The sequence below is a fragment of the Giraffa tippelskirchi genome, chromosome 7, assembly GCF_054371585.1.
Source record: "Giraffa tippelskirchi isolate mGirTip1 chromosome 7, T2T-mGirTip1v1.2.pri, whole genome shotgun sequence".
Lineage (NCBI taxonomy): Eukaryota > Metazoa > Chordata > Mammalia > Artiodactyla > Giraffidae > Giraffa > Giraffa tippelskirchi.
The window spans coordinates 110,900,503-110,916,664 of NC_137281.1; the positions used below are offsets into that span (position 1 = coordinate 110,900,503).

Genomic DNA, 16,162 nt, shown 5'->3' on the forward strand with positions numbered 1-16,162 from the left:
AGATTCCTCCGTCCATGGGATTTTACAGGCAAGAGTACTGGAGTAGGTTGCCATTTCCTTCCAGAGGATCTTCCCAACCCAGGGATCGAACCCGGGTCTCCTGCATTGTAGGCAGATGCTTTACCATCTGAGCCACCAGGGAAGCCACCAAGCAAACCTGAATGTCCCACCCTATTCATTATTTCACACTTTTGAAAGTATATCTTCTTATTTTTTATTCATCCAACAAAGAAGCCTGGTATGCTTTTTAAAGATACAATTTCACATCTCCTGAGTTCATAGTTACACCATGGAGATTGTTTAAATATTCACTCCCAAGGATAGAAAACACCTACTAGTCAACACTGTTTTCCTTTATATAAAAGCTCCTGGCATGATTGAACATAAATTGTTTCAAAATATAATAAGGTATTATATAGCAAAGTTATTGTTTGCTTTTGTTATTCAGTTATAATTCATTATTATTTCTAATTTACTACCCTTATAAGACTTGTCAGTTTTCAGTACTTGAATATATTCGTACAAGTCATAAAATCTCTGAATGTTATCCCAGGCATTTCTGCCCTTCCTCAGCCCAGAAAGGGCAAACAATCTGATGGGGATGCCCCGAGACTCATAGGCTCCAATTTTCTCTCCTCCTTCACTGAGAATTAATGATATTAGTGATTGATTTCTGTTAATTTTTATAGTAATGATAGTAAGTATTCCTGTTATAAATTTATTACCAGGAAAAGAGGGACATTCAGTTATTATTATCAATGAACATTTCAACTCTCAAGTATATCCCTGAGAAAAGGAGAGTTAGGACCAGTAAGGCTCTCAAGGGGAAGGCACTGAAGGGGCTAAAAGCAATAGCAAAGACAACAACAGCAAAAGTAATAGCAATAGCAACAGCAGTAATATTGTCCACCATGTCAGTGTTCTAATCACACAATTCCATCCTTTTGACAATCCTATGATTTTTTAGTTCAGTCGCTCAGTCGTGTCCGACTCTTTGCAACCCCATAAATTGCAGCACGCCAGACCTCCCTGTCCATCACCAACTCCCGGAGTTTACCCAAACTCATGTCCATTGAATCGGTGATGCCATCCAACCATCTCATCCTCTGTCGTCCCCTTCTCCTTCTGCCCCCAATCCTTCCCAGCATCAGGGTCTTCTCCAATGAGTCAACTCTTTGCATGAGGTGGCCAAAGTATTGGAGTTTCAGCTTCAACATCAGTCCTTCCAATGAAAACCCAGGACTGATCTCCTTTAGGATGGACTGGTTGGATCTCCTTGCATTCCAAGGGACGCTCAAGAGTCTTCTCCAACACCACAGTTCAAAACCATCAATTCTTCTGTGCTCATCTTTCTTCACAGTCCAACTCTCACATCCATACATGACTACTAGAAAAGCCAGGACCTTTGTTGGCAAAGTAACGTCTCTGCTTTTTAATATGCTGTCTAGGTTGGTCATAACTTTCCTTCCAAGGAGTAAGCGTCTTTTAATTTCATGGCTGCAATCACCATCTGCAGTGATTTTGAAGCCTAAAAAAATAAAGTCTGACACTGTTTCCCCATCTATTTGCCATGAAGTGATGGGACTGGATGCCATGATCTTAGCTTTCTGAATGTTGAGCTTTAAGCCAACTTTTTTACTCTCCTCTTTCATTTTCATCAAGAGGCTCTTTAGTTCTTCTTCACTTTCTGCCATAAGGGTGGTGTCATCTGCATATCTGAGGTTATTGATATTTCTCCCGGCAATCTTGATTCCAGCTTGTGTTTCTTCCAGCCCAGCGTTTCTCATGATATACTCTGCATATAAATTAAATAATCAGGGTGATAATATACAGCCTTGATGTGCTCCTTTTCCTATTTGGAACCACTATTCCTATTTTATACATAAGAAAATAGAACTATAAAGAAGAGTCACTTTTCCAAGATACAAAAGAAGTACAGACATGACGGGTATAAATTATCTTACTTAATCCTCAAATCGGAGAAGGCAATGGCACCCCACTCCAGCACTCTTGCCTAGAAAATCCCATGGACGGAGGAGCCTGGTAGGCTGCAGTCCATGGGGTCGCTAAGAGTCGGACACGACTGAGCGACTTCACTTTCACTTTTCCCTTTCATGCACTGGAGAAGGAAATGGCAACCCACTCCAGTATTCTTGCCTGGAGAATCCCAGGGACGGCGGAGCCTGGTGGGCTGCCGTCTGTGGGGTTGCACAGAGTCGGACACGACTGAAGCGACTTAGCAATCCTCAAATAACGTTATGATGAATTTAGTGTGTTTTTTACTATTTAACAGGTTCCTCAGTGGCTCACTGATAAAGAATCCGCCTGCAATACAGGAGAAATGGGAGACATGGGTTTGATCCCTGGGAAATGGTGATCCATTCCAATATTCTTGCCTGGGAAATCCCATGGATAGACGAGCCTGACGGGCTACAGAGCATAGGGTTGTGAAGAGTCAGACACAACTGAGTGACTGAGCCTGTTACTATTTTACAGATAAGAAAATAAACACTCAGATAACAAAGTGTCCAACTTGAGAAAGTTTAGAGTTAGTTAAAAACAAAAATAACACGAGACAAGTTAAAAAAGAAAGAAAAATTAAATCACTCATATTTTCACACTTTTGTGGTTAGTACTCTAAATGTTTTGCTGTATTCCCTTTCAGCAAATATACAGACGTATACATGGGATCCTACTAAATAAATTGTTTGTAAACTGTTTTAATAACTATATGAAAATTACTCATGTGCATACATTGTTCCTACAGTTTTCTATTGTTGATCATTTAGGTTTTCTTTTGTTTGTAAATATTGCTGTGGTGAATATCCTAAAGGGAAAAATTTTTGCACACGCCTAATTACTTCCTTTGATTTTGATCCTAAGTGTTCATTTCATATTTAAAACTATTGCATCTTTAAAAGATTTAATACTTAAATCACATTTCTAATAATCTAACATGTTGCCATTTTATGTCACAGTTTTGAACTTCACTCAATACATTGAGTTGTGTGATCACAGAACTCTGTACATACTTGTGCATTCATACTAGAAATGTATAACCATGCCTAATAATATATTTCCATTGAAATAATTTTAAAAGACCTATCACTGAAAAAAGTAGGCAAACATTTATGTAGATCAGAAATACCCAAAGGCAAATGGCATCTAAAACCTTGATCTTCTATTCTGCTTCCTGAATAGAAGCAAAAAAAGGCAGTCAGAGTTCATTCCAGGAGAAAGAAATCAAACACAGCTATTCATGGTTACAGATCATATTTAGAGTCACTTTGTGGGAAAGGTTCTAGAGTAGGGCTCTCCTAGTGAACTGAGTTTGAAAAGCTTTAAACTCTTACCTGGGTCTGCTGAATGACTGGGTAATTAAAGATCTAGTCCCATGGGACAACAATTTAGGGGTTCCAAATATGAAACCTATTTCTGAATGAGGGACTGTACATTGAGGGCCTCTATGAAGGCAACCAAGAAAAAGAAACACCCAATGGATAAGACTGAAATCAGAGAGAAAACATAATGAAACTTTCACACAAATGAACTTGCATGTAAAAATGTCAAAGTTAATGTGGGAATATGAGTTGTGAAAGATACCTCATCAACCAAAATAATTTGACTTTGAGGAAATGGATATAAAAAAGGAGTCTGAAAGCAATTTCAAAAAACAAAGCAACCAAATAAAAATCCTACAGGTGAAAAATAAAGCCATGGAAAGGAAGAATTCATAAGACTTAGAATAAACATCTTTTGACCAACAGAGTTGAAAATAGATTTGATGATTGAAAAAATAATACTGAAGAATTTATCCAGATTTCAGAATGTAGAGATACAGAAAATAAAAAATTTGAAAGAGAATTTAGGAATTATAGATAATAGAATAAGAAATTGTAATATATATTAGAAGTTCAAGAAACAAAGGACAGAACTGCAGAAAGGTAGTGTTGAAGAGATATTAGCTGAAAATTTGCATAATTAAAGATTTCAATTATCAGAGAAAAAGAACATTTAATTGCACACAGAAAAAAAAAATAAAACTGTGAATGAAACTAATGAACCACAAGTTTTCTATTATGGAGTATTTCTATTATTTTAAGTTTACATGCTCTATTTTGTTATCTTGGTCACTGTTGTTGGTTTTGTTCCTCTTGAAACAGTTATAAAGTATGCATTACTAAGTAATCGAAAAATACTTTGTGATATTCACAATACAGTGAACTAAATGACACGAATTTTTCCATACTGAACATGAAAGACTTCAGTGTATAGCTGAATTTCTCCAATATTTGGCCACCAAGTACCACTTAAAGCTTATTCTTTAAATCTACATAAAGCTTACTCTTTACATCTACATAAAGCCTACTCTTTACATCTCCATAGAGACAACTAACTTTAGGTTAATTTTCAAAAGATTCATCATAGATTTTATAATAAAATATTGACATTTTCAAACTAACGCATTAATGATATTTTTATGTCAGTCCCTTATATGTCAAGTGTATATTGATTGCAGTCTACCACCAGCTTATCTGTACCAAGCCCGCTATGAACTTCCCCAGATCTACCCAATCCCACTTGAAGTGGCTACTTGCCTTACCTCCTGGCCAGTGTTGCTCTAGCCACAGTGTACTCCATCCCCAAGATTATAAAGCCTAGCTGCTGCCACCAAGTGCATGGTTAGGGAGCCCCTATATATGCTGTCAATGGATGAGAGGACTCCACACCTGTGTACTGGTTGGAGGGGACCCATGGAGGCTATGACCAAAGGAGAGTTGCCACTTTTTAGGTGGACCTCAAAGACTGGAAGAGGAAAGTCAAAAGGGAACTGGGAGATAAATCTGTCAACTCTTCTCCCACTTCCATCCCCCTTTACCTCCCCTCCCTGGGGTTGTTCTGAAACATGCATGTTTCATATGGTCTCAGTGAACATCTGAGATACTTCCCTAAGAATGACCAACTGAGCTGTGTTATGGAATTTAGCCACTTCAGTAATGCACCCCCTTGTATCTGCTCTCTCCCCTTCCCTTAATTCCCTTTTTCCCTCACTCTTAATTCCCTGGAATTGTATTTCCCAGTGAAGTGTGAAGAGATTATCTTTTTGCCTTAGGCTCTGTTTTCTAGAGAACTGGTCTAAGAATGTATTAATATCTTGACAGATAACTTGAGCCATAGGCCATGTTCTGTATCCAGTCAATTTCTCTTTTTGCTCTTTCTATTCACTATATTAGACAATCCAAATTTACAGTCGCAGGTTGTCAGGAATGGCAGCAGGTTTTTGGTGGCTCTGACAAATGGTTCTGGATTGAATATGGACATAGAAATTATGAAGAGATTTCCCACTGAAGACTACTTTCATCATTCAGTCAGATGCTAAATCAATGAGCATATCACATTCAAAAGCCAGAAGGTTGAATATTTCAACTTGAGAGATGGCAGCAAATGGATTCCCAATTTTGCTCTCATTGCATTTGATTTTGGAAAGTATGTCTGCGTATCCTTATGGTTCACATTCTTTGATGAGTGTAGAAAACCAAGTGATGGAAATGTCAAATTCTTGGTGGTAATGTTATTTGCATTACACTCTGTTCTTTGTAAGACATCCTAACTTTTATCCTTGATATTAAAAAGCATTTTTTAAAACCTGGGTTTATCTTATTCAAAAGGCTGAAATTATTGCTAAGAATCACCATATGATTAAAAACATAAATTCATAAAAATTGTCTTTATGAAAACTATGAGAATCATTATTTTATTTACTTTTATTAGAAACATTTAATATGTTATTATGAAAATTTTTCAAACATAGAGAAAAGTTGAAAGAATTGTACTGTGAGAACTTATATATTACCCAGATTCTAGAGTTAACATTTTACCTTATTTGCTTTATTATATATGTCTCTGTCTATTCACACTTCTATCCATTCCTTAATTCAACTCATTTTTGATACATTTCAAAGTAAATTGCAGCAGCATGTTATTAAATGGAGTTCAAACTTTTGTATAGTTCCTTGTAAAAATAAGTTTTATTGTATATAATGAATATACAAATCTTTAGTATACTGTTCTATGAGTTTTGACAAATCTAAGCACCTATGTTATCCAAACCTCTATTGATATGTAGAAAAGTACCATCACTCCTGGACATTCTTCATGCCTCTTCCCAGACAGACAATTTCTACCTCTTTCATTCAGAGACAGTCATGTTCTGATTTTCTTCACTACAGATTAATTTTTCCTGTTTTAGAGCTTCATATAAGTGAACCTATAAAGTAAGCATTATGAACTGTTTTTTCCTAAGAACTTTTCCACTCAGCATAATCTTTTAAAGATTCATCCAAGCCATTGGGTACATCAGTAGTCTATTATTTTATATTGCTGTGCTCTTTTGAATTGTATGAATATACCATGGTTTATTTAACCATTTTCTTGTTAATGAACATCTGAGTCATTTCTAGTTAGCAATCTTATCACTAAAGCTCCAATGAACATTCTTGTATCAATCTTTCTGTAGACATATGTTTTAATTTTTCTTAGGTAAATACCTAGGAGTAGAGTTTCTGGGATATTAGGTCAGTGTATATTTACTTTGATAAGAAACTACCAGACTATTTTCTCAGAATGATTGAAGCACTTTTTACAAGCCACTGACACCATGTGAGTCTCTGTTGCTTCAAAGCCTTGTTAACATTCGGTGCTGCACATCTTTTTAGTTTTCCCATGTTAGCCAGTATGTAGTGGCAGTATCTTGTTATGGTTTTAACTTGTATTTTCTTGATGACGTTAACACATCCCCATGTGCTCATAGCCATTTGTGTCTCTTCTTACGTAGAATATTTGTTCAAATATTTTACTCATATTGGGTGAATTTGTTTCTTTATTATTGGCTTATAGAAGTTCTTTATGTATCCCAATACCAGGTTTCTGTTGGACACATGTTTCTGTGACTGTTTTATCCTATTCTATGTCCTGTCCATTTTCTTAATTGTGTCTACTGATGAAACAGAAGGTTTTTATTGCAATCACATCTAATATATCTTTTTATTTAATTTTATACTTACTGTGTTCTGTGACCTAAGAAAATTTTGCTTACCCCCAAAATCACAAAACAATATTTGTTCTGTGTTTTCTGTTGTAAGTTCTAAAATTTTACATTAAACTTATTATCTTGAATTAATTTTAATGTACTTTTTAAGGGAAGATATTCATTTTTTTCTGAATGAATATCCAGTTTTTCCTTCACCATGTATTGAAAATACTTTGTTTTCTCTACTGGATTGCTTTTTCCTTTTGTAAAGAAATCAGCTAAACCTCTATAGATCACTCTACCCAACAACAGCAAAATGTGCATCTTTCTCCAGTGCACAAGGAACATTTTCCAGAGTAGACCATATGCTAGGCCACAAAACTAATTCCAACAAATTTTAAAATGTTGAAATCATGCAAAGTTTTATCCTCAATCCACAATGGAATGATATTATAAATCAATTTAAAATGAAATTTGGAGTTTTCAGAAATCTGTGGAAATTAAACAACAGAGTTCTGAATAATCAGTGGGTTAGGGAGAAGAAACTTCAAGAAAATTTAGAAAATATTTGAGATAAATCAAAACAGAAACATAGCATTCCAAAACTTATGAGATACAGTGAAATCAGTGCTCAGTCAGAAATTTATAGCTAAAAATGCATACATTAAAATAAGAGAAATCTCATTTCAGTAGTCTGACTTTCCACTTTAAGGAACTAGAAAAAGAAGAGCAAGCTAAACTAAAAGCAAAAAAATAAAATGAAATAATAGAGATTAAAGTGGAGGTAAACACTATAGAGAATAGAAAAACTATTTAGGAAATCAGTAAAGCCAAAAGTTGATTCTTTGAAAAAATCAGCAAAATTGGCAAACCTTTATACAAGCTGAACAAGAAATAAACTACTAAAATCAGAAATGAAAGAGGGACTCTTACTACTGAATTTACAGAAATAAAAGGATTCAGAAAATTATTATGTCAATAAATTAGTATGCTAATAAAGTAGATAAATGAAATGGACAAATTTCTCGGAATATACAAACTCCCCAAACTTACTCAAACAGAAATAGAAAACCTGAATAGACCAATAGCAAGTAAAAGGATTGACATAGTAAAAAAAAAAAAAAAAATCTCCAACATAGAAAAGCTATGACCAGGTGATTTCACTGGTAAATTCAACCAAACCTTCAAGAAAGAACTAGCAGCAATCCTCATCAAACTTTTCTAAAAAAATAGAACAGCACATCCTAACTTATTTTATGAGGCTGGTGCTGTCCTAATACCAAACACAGACAAACATAACATATAAAAAGAAAACTAAAGGTCATTATCCCTTGTGAATATAGATGGAAAAATTCTCCATAAAATACTAGCAAACTAAATTCAGCAGCATATTAAAAGGATCTACACCATGACCATGTGAGATTTATTTCAGGAAATCAAGACTGGTTCAACATACAAAAGTGAATCAATACAATACATATCATATTGGTAGAAACCAACACAATATCGTAAAGCAATTATCCTTCAATTGAAAATAAACTTTTTAAAACAGAACTTAAAGAAAAAAAAGTGATCATCTTAATAGATTCAGAAAAAGTATTTGAGAAAATCCAACACCTCTTCATGATAAAAACACTAACAAACTTGGAACAGAAGGGCAATTCCTCAACTTAATGAAAGGTATCTATGAAAAACCCACAGCTAACATCATATTTAATAATGAAAGACTTCAAAAATTCCTTCCAATACTATAAATAAGTAAAAAAATAATCAGCTCTTAACACTTCTATTCAAAATTATACTGAAGTTCTAGCCAAGGAAATTAGGCAATAAAAATATATAAAAGACATACCTATTGGAAAGGAAGAAGTAAAAACAATCTCTGTTTGCAGATGGCATATTCTTATATTTAGAGAATTACAAGAAATCCAGGGGGAAAATGTATTAACACTAATAAATAACTTAAGCAAAGTTGCAAGATACAAGATCAATGTAGAAAATCAGTTGGATTTCTGTATATTAGCAGTAAACCATTAAAAAATGAAGTCAAAGAAATAATTCAATTTATAATGCTATCAGAAAGAATAATCTACTTAGATATAAGTTTAACCTTTACAGTGGAGACTATAAAATATTGCTGAAAGAAGTTATAGAAGATCTAAATAAATGAAATATCCTATGTTCATGAACTGGAAGGCATAAGATTGTTAAGATGGAAACACTCCTCAAATTCAGTGCATTCCCTTTCAAAATTCCAACTGCATTTTTTGCATAGATGGACAGGCCAATTTTAAAATTTATATGGAAATATAAGGAACCCCAAGTAGCCAAAATTGTCTTGAAAAAGATTAGTAGGCTCATGGAAGGGTTCATGCTCCCTGATTTCAAAATTTATTATAAAGACCCAGTACTAATAATAAAGACGGTGTACTATTGGCAGAAGGATAGATTTATAGACCAATGAAATAGAAGAGTCTAAAAATAAACCCAGACATCTATGGCCAGTTTATTTTTTGACAGTGCCAAAATCATACAGTGGAAGAAAAAATAGTCTTTTCAACGGTGTTCAGACAACTGAATGTCCACACACAAAGGATGAATTTGGAGCCCAATCTCATACCATATGCAAAAATTATCTCAAAATACTGAAGAAAAAACTAAAACTACAAAACTTTCAAAAGAAAATATGGATGTGATTCTTCATGATGTTAAATTAGGCAATGATTTCTTAAGTGGGATACTAACAGCACAAACAATCAAAATAAAAATGAGTAAGTTGGACTTCATCAAAATTTATAACTTTGTGCATCAAAGGTCATTATCAAGAAAATAAAAGACAACCCATAGAACAGGAGGAAACACTTGCAAATCATGTATGTTAAGGGTCAATCTAATATCCAGAGTATGAAAAGAACTCTTACAACTTAACAATAAAAAGATAAACAACCTAGTTAAAAATTGCTCAAAGAATTTGAATAGACATTTGTTCAAAGGAGGTATACAAATGGCCAATAGGCACGTGAAAATATTCTCAACATCATTAGCTCTTATGGAAATGCATAGCAAAGCTATAATGAGATACCATTTCATGTCCACTAGAATGGCTGTCATCATAGTAATTTTTTAATGGAAAAATAAGTATCAGCAAGAATTTGTTGAAACTAGAACTTGCATACACTGTTGATGGAAATATAAAATGGTATAGCCATTTCCAAATGGAAAACAATTTGGTAGTTTCTCAGAAAGTGAGAGTTTCCATATGATGCAAGAATTCTTCTCTTTAGTTTCAATGCAAGAGAATTGAAAATATATGTTCATATAACAGTAAATGTTTATAGCACCATTATTTATAATGGACAAACAATAGGAAAAAAACCAAATGTCCATCACTGGGTGAAAGGATTAATGAAATGTGGTATAGATGTACAGTGGAATATTATCAGCCATAAAGAAAGGAATAAAGTACTAATATATTCTACCACATGGATGAATCTGGAAGATATTACACTAAGAGAAGCCAGGTCACTAAAGTCCACATTTCGTATGATTACATTTATATGAAATATGCAGAATAGGCCACTCCATAGAGACAGAAACTAGATTGGTGATTCCCAGGGGATAAGGGATATGGGGACCAGGAGTGAGTGCTAACAAGTACAGGTTTTGTTTTGGAAGACTGAAAATGTTCTGCAATTAGGTAATGGTGATAGTTGCACAACATTGCAAAGATACCTTAAAAACCCACACAATTTAAAATTATATATTTTAAAATAAGAAATTATATGTCATGGATTTTCAGTTCAGTTCAGTTCCTCAGTCGTGTCCAACTGACTCTTTGTGACCCCATGGACTGCAGCACACCAGGGTTCCCTGTCCATCACCAACTCCCGGAGCTTCCTCGAACTTATGTCCATGGAGGCAGTGATGCCATCCAACCATCACATTCTTTGTCATCCCTTCCTCCTGCCTTCAATCTTTCCCAGCATCAGGGTCTTTTCCAATGAGTCGTTCTTCCCACCAGGTGGCCAAAGTATTGGAGCTTCAGCTTGAGCATCAGTCCTTCCAATAAAACTATATGTCATGAATTTTATCTCGATACCAAAAAAAAGGTTTTGAAAAAAAAGAAAATCAGTTGAAGACGTAAGTGTGGGTCTATTTCTGGGCTTTCTAATCCATTCCACTGATCTGTTTGTTTCTTATACCAACACCACCTCATCTTGATTATTGTACCTTTATTGTAAGCTTTGAAATTAGAGTAAGTTTTCCAACTTTATTCTTCTTTTTCAAGATGACATTGAATAGTTTGTGTAACCCTTGCTTTTAGCAACCCAGGTGCATGCCTTTCCATTTCACAGCAAGCATGCCTCAGCACAGGAGAACATTCTCGTACCTGCTGTCCATTTCTTAGCATAGCAAATTGAAAAAAAAATGTGCTTTCGTGGCTCTGATTTGCTTATATTCACAGAAGTCAATAGTTCCTTCAGTATTTCATCAAGATCAAAAGGAACATCATTCACTCCCAATTGCCTTTTTTGAATAATCAGTTTGTGGATTGGTGTTCAGATAAAAACCTTTGAGTGTCTGTGGTAATACATTTCCTTTTCAAAATTTTTATTCATTTATTACAATTTATTTATTTATTTATTTTTGGCTGTACTGGGTCTTCATTGCTGCATGCAGGCTTTCTCTAGTTGTAAGTGGAGATTACTTTCTAGTTATGGTGTGCAAGCTTCTCATTGTGGTGGCTTCTCTTGTTACAGAGCATGGGCTCTAGGCACGGGGGCTTCAGTAGTTGTGACTTATGGGCTCTAGAGCATGCAGGGTCAGTAGTTGTGGCGTGAGGGCTTAGTTATCCCTCACATATAAGTTCTTCCTGGACCAGGGATCAAACCTGTGTCCCCTACATTGGTAGGTGGACTCACAGCCACTGGACCACCAGGGAAGTCCAAGGTGGTACAATTTCTTTTTTGAGTACATGCCTGGTGTTCCATCAGTATTTATTACAATGTACCTTTTCCAGTTTTATCTTAGTTTAGAAAATGCTATTACCTAAACTCTTGTACGTGAATTTGTTAGTGATTCACAAACAAAAGTTTATGGCATAATATGTTAGGACCTGATTTGTACACTATAGATGGCTGTTTTTTCCCCAGTTGTGAGCCTTTGCTATGTGAGAGGAGAAGGCAATGGCACCCCACTCCAGTACTCTTGCCTGGAAAATCCGATGGACGGAGGAGCCTAGTAGGCTACAGTCCATGGGGTCGCTAAGAGTCGGACACGACTGAGCGACTTCACTTTCACTTTACCCTTTCATGCACTGGAGAAGGAAATGGCAACCCACTCCAGTATTCTTGCCTGGAGAATCCCAGGGATGGCGGAGCCTGGTGGGCTGCCGTCTATGGGGTCGCACAGAGTCGGACACGACTGAAGCGACTTAGCAGCAGCAGCAGCAGCTATGTGAGAAAATAATTTTCTTTTACATCGTATGCCACTTGTCTTGCCATGTCCATCTTTATCCTTTGATAAAGGAATTTTTCCAATAGCTTGTTCTAAGTATAATATTTGTTATATTGGGGATCACTTTATAAGCTTTTCAGGAGTGACACTTGCTCCCTGTTATGCTATAAAGAATGTGACTTTGAAGGACACTTCTGTAGTTTTGGTTTCTTCTTTGCCTTTAGCAACAACAAACATCCGTTTTGTGGCAGAAAGCATTATTTTGTGTTTATTATGGAAAATCTAAATGTGTTTACTAGAGAAGTCAGTATGTTTAGAGATTTTTTAATGTATTTTCTGTCACTATTTGAAAATTTCACATCAGACGAGACATTTAGAATTGAGAGTGAACGGCTGGTTGGCTCAAAAAAATCTAATTTTCAGATTCATCACACTTCTCTCTATTATCTTTTTCTTTTTTTGAATGTATGTGAAAAATCAACACACTTTTAGCTATATGAGACTAAAATTTATTGTGTATTTAACACAGATTCACAGTGTCTGTTTGCACTGGGACTGTTCACTATTCATGTTTTAGACATTACTTTGAATTTTCTGTTTTTTTGTTTTGTCATCACTCATGTGCTTCAGTCAGTGACTTCTGAATTAGTGATCATTTTAATTTATTGGAAATATAATAATAGACTAACAATAATAAATTCATATTTCATAAACAAGTATGATAACATATAAGAGACACAAAAATGTTTCAGCCAATAGTAACTGTGGGTCAAGAAGATCCCCTGGAAGAAGAAATGGCAACTCACTCCAGTATTCTTGCCTGGGAAATCATATGGACAGAGGAGCCTGGCAGGCTTCAGTCCATGGGGTTGCAAAGAGTTGGACACCATTGAGCACACACATGCGTGCACACACACACACACACACACACACACACACACACACCTGTACCAGTTACCTGAAATTAGCTACAACAGAATAATATAATTCTATTAGCGCATAACTAACATTTAAGAATATAGTGATTCAGATTATAACTCAATTTCTAGAAAATCATAATTAAGCTCATATTTCAAATGTATACAAACAGAATTTTTAAAACCTTTTCCTCTGAAACTGCAAAAGATCTGGAGAACATTTGACAGATTATCAAAGACCAAGATGTCCAAGACCCACCTGAGAATACTGGTTTATAGGCTGACTTCTCTATTGAGACACATAATCAAAGTGTTTAAATGTGGTGAACTCACAAGCCTGTCTTTTTTAAAATGCTTCACTGATTTGTTACCCAACTTTCCTAACAATCTGTCCCCTTGCTTGTTGAACAAGCTATAGTTCTTAAATACCTCCCAGGCTGCTGAACTTCATACATGGCTAAACTTCTGTCCAGAAAGCTTCTATAAACTTATATTTTCCTATCAGATATGTATGAAGAGAGTCTGTCTCCCCAACTTGTCACCAGCTCTGGGTAAAGAGATGTTGCATTTCATATGCTTATATTGTAAAGATAGCACTTAACACAAAAAATCAGATGCAGCCCAAATGACTCTTTAAGACCTTTTACATTGTTCATGAAATATGGAGAGATAGGGCCATATCTCCTGTCTCCAGTGCAATAGAGAGCTCATGCTTATTGAGTAGAATATGGGTTAAAAAAAACAGTAGTTTTCATTGTGATTTTTTTCTCTCTTTATATCTATTTTTGACTGTATTATTATTGTTTTGTGCATTGCCCTTTGTTATGTTTTAATTTGAAACTGTCATCTTTTCCGTATACTAAGGATGTGATTACCTTTGTATTATGTCTGTAGTTTAGATATGTTTCCTAATGTGCCATCTCTGTGCATGGTGTGGCATGTGTGTTATACATATGTATGTGTGTTCTGTTTATGACCCTTTCCACTTCTAGATTAAGTATGTAACATCCTGAGTGTAATCATAGAATACTTCTATTTTTCATATTTGAATTTTTAATCTTTATGAAATTCCTTTTTATATGTATAGCATGAGGTAAGCATCAAAGTTTACTTTTCCTCAACAACTTAAACTGTTATCTCCCGGAGGGACATCCTTAAAAGTTCTCTGATATTTTTATATTTTCCTGTTCGGGTTTTCATACAAGACTTTCAGCTGTTAGTAATCTAAAAGATAGGGGAAAAAATCAAGACATATTTTTTTCTGTAACACACTTGTGCCCAGGGCTTTTCCTTCCTCTTGGAGGAGAGTGGTGCTACTTCAATGATTTGATTACAAATAAGACAATAGAGAAAAGAAAGAAAGCTCTTTAATCCTGTGACAAAAGATGTTATTTATCCCTCAAAATCAGTTCTTGCCTTCCACCTTAGTAGCAGAACTCCCAATTCTTAGCTGAGTACATAACCAGTCAGAATAAAGACTATTTAATTACGAACTTCCTGGAAGCTGGGAACTACCTGGTTTTTCTGAAATGTCTTTAAAGGTAGGAAGCATGACCTGTCTTCCCTCTACTTCTTTATTGCTGCCTAGGATGTGGACATGATGGCAGGAGCTAAAGCAGCAATGTTGAACTCTGTGGCATCATGTTAGAGTCCAGATCAATCGGACAAAATTAGCCTGAGTCCCTGAATTTGTTGAGCTGGCATTTTAGTCCTAGACTGCCTGCTCCTTCTCTCCAAGAAACAGAATTAACTTCTAACTAGGGTAAAACCTCATTGTTCTGGATTAGATTTCTTTTATATGGGGCAGAACTTAATCCTAAATGATATAGAAACATAGAAGAGAGCTTATGTTTTATTCACAGGACTTGACACTGGAGCTGGAACATAGTAAATGTTCAATAAATGCTTGTAGGAGGCATATATGTCCATTTATGGGCAAGATAATAGCAATTCTGAGAATTTCAGGAGGTTGATATATATACATTTCATATCTTTCACATTTGCACATGTGACTTTGAGACTTTAAAGAAAATATTATATCCTCCCAGCCATGTTTTGCACGATAATCATCTTTCATTGGCAACTCTTTAGAAGGCCCTCTTTTGTTTGACTTTTATTTTCTAAGAATGGGTGAATCTGGGAGTGCTTGCCACCATTTTGATACATTTTTCCCTTGGCTCATACTATAAATGGGGGATGGTGAATTATCTAGAAGAGAGCCCAGCCAAGCTCTGGCACTGTGGTGACAGCTCTTTGCTAGGTTTATGCACCTATTTAATTGCAGTTACATCCTTCTCCTTTCCCTGGGGGCCCATCTTTATGGAGAAATAGGCAGTTGGCTGAGGATGTTGGAAGTGAACATTCTTTGCTAATTATTTAATTTTTGTCTGGCACAAACTAAAGCCTCTTAAGTTTAGTGAGAACTCTAAGTCAATTACCTTCTTTTGCTACCAAGGAGCCTACCACTTAGAACTCAAACAAACACACAGCTCTATTCTTGCCCTTGTCCTCCACCTCAGCCAATGAAACTCATTTTTTCTTTTACCTGCTGTTCATGGAATAATGAGAGTGAGCATTTTCAGCTTTCTGTTGTAGATTTGAGGCATCCGTAAAAATGGAGGGTAGACAAAAGTACTGGCATCTCACACCTCCATTCTTGCATGTACTCACTCCTTCCTTTTTTTCATCTCCAGTTATCAAGCACTGGCTGGGGATATAATATCCACATAACTCAGCAAGGAAGATGTCAGGAAAGTGG

General features: G+C 35.5%; 1 protein-coding gene and 1 non-coding gene across 3 annotated transcripts in view; one reads left to right on the forward strand and one right to left on the reverse strand.

Annotated features, from left to right (window-relative positions):
* Positions 1 to 16,162, forward strand: part of LOC145512873 (uncharacterized) — a 606,383-nt gene that overhangs the window by 571,821 nt on the left and 18,400 nt on the right. The gene's annotated exons all lie outside the window — the stretch shown is intronic.
* On the reverse strand, positions 71 to 142 carry TRNAC-ACA (transfer RNA cysteine (anticodon ACA)). The gene has a single exon. It is a non-coding gene; the product is annotated as a tRNA-Cys (tRNA).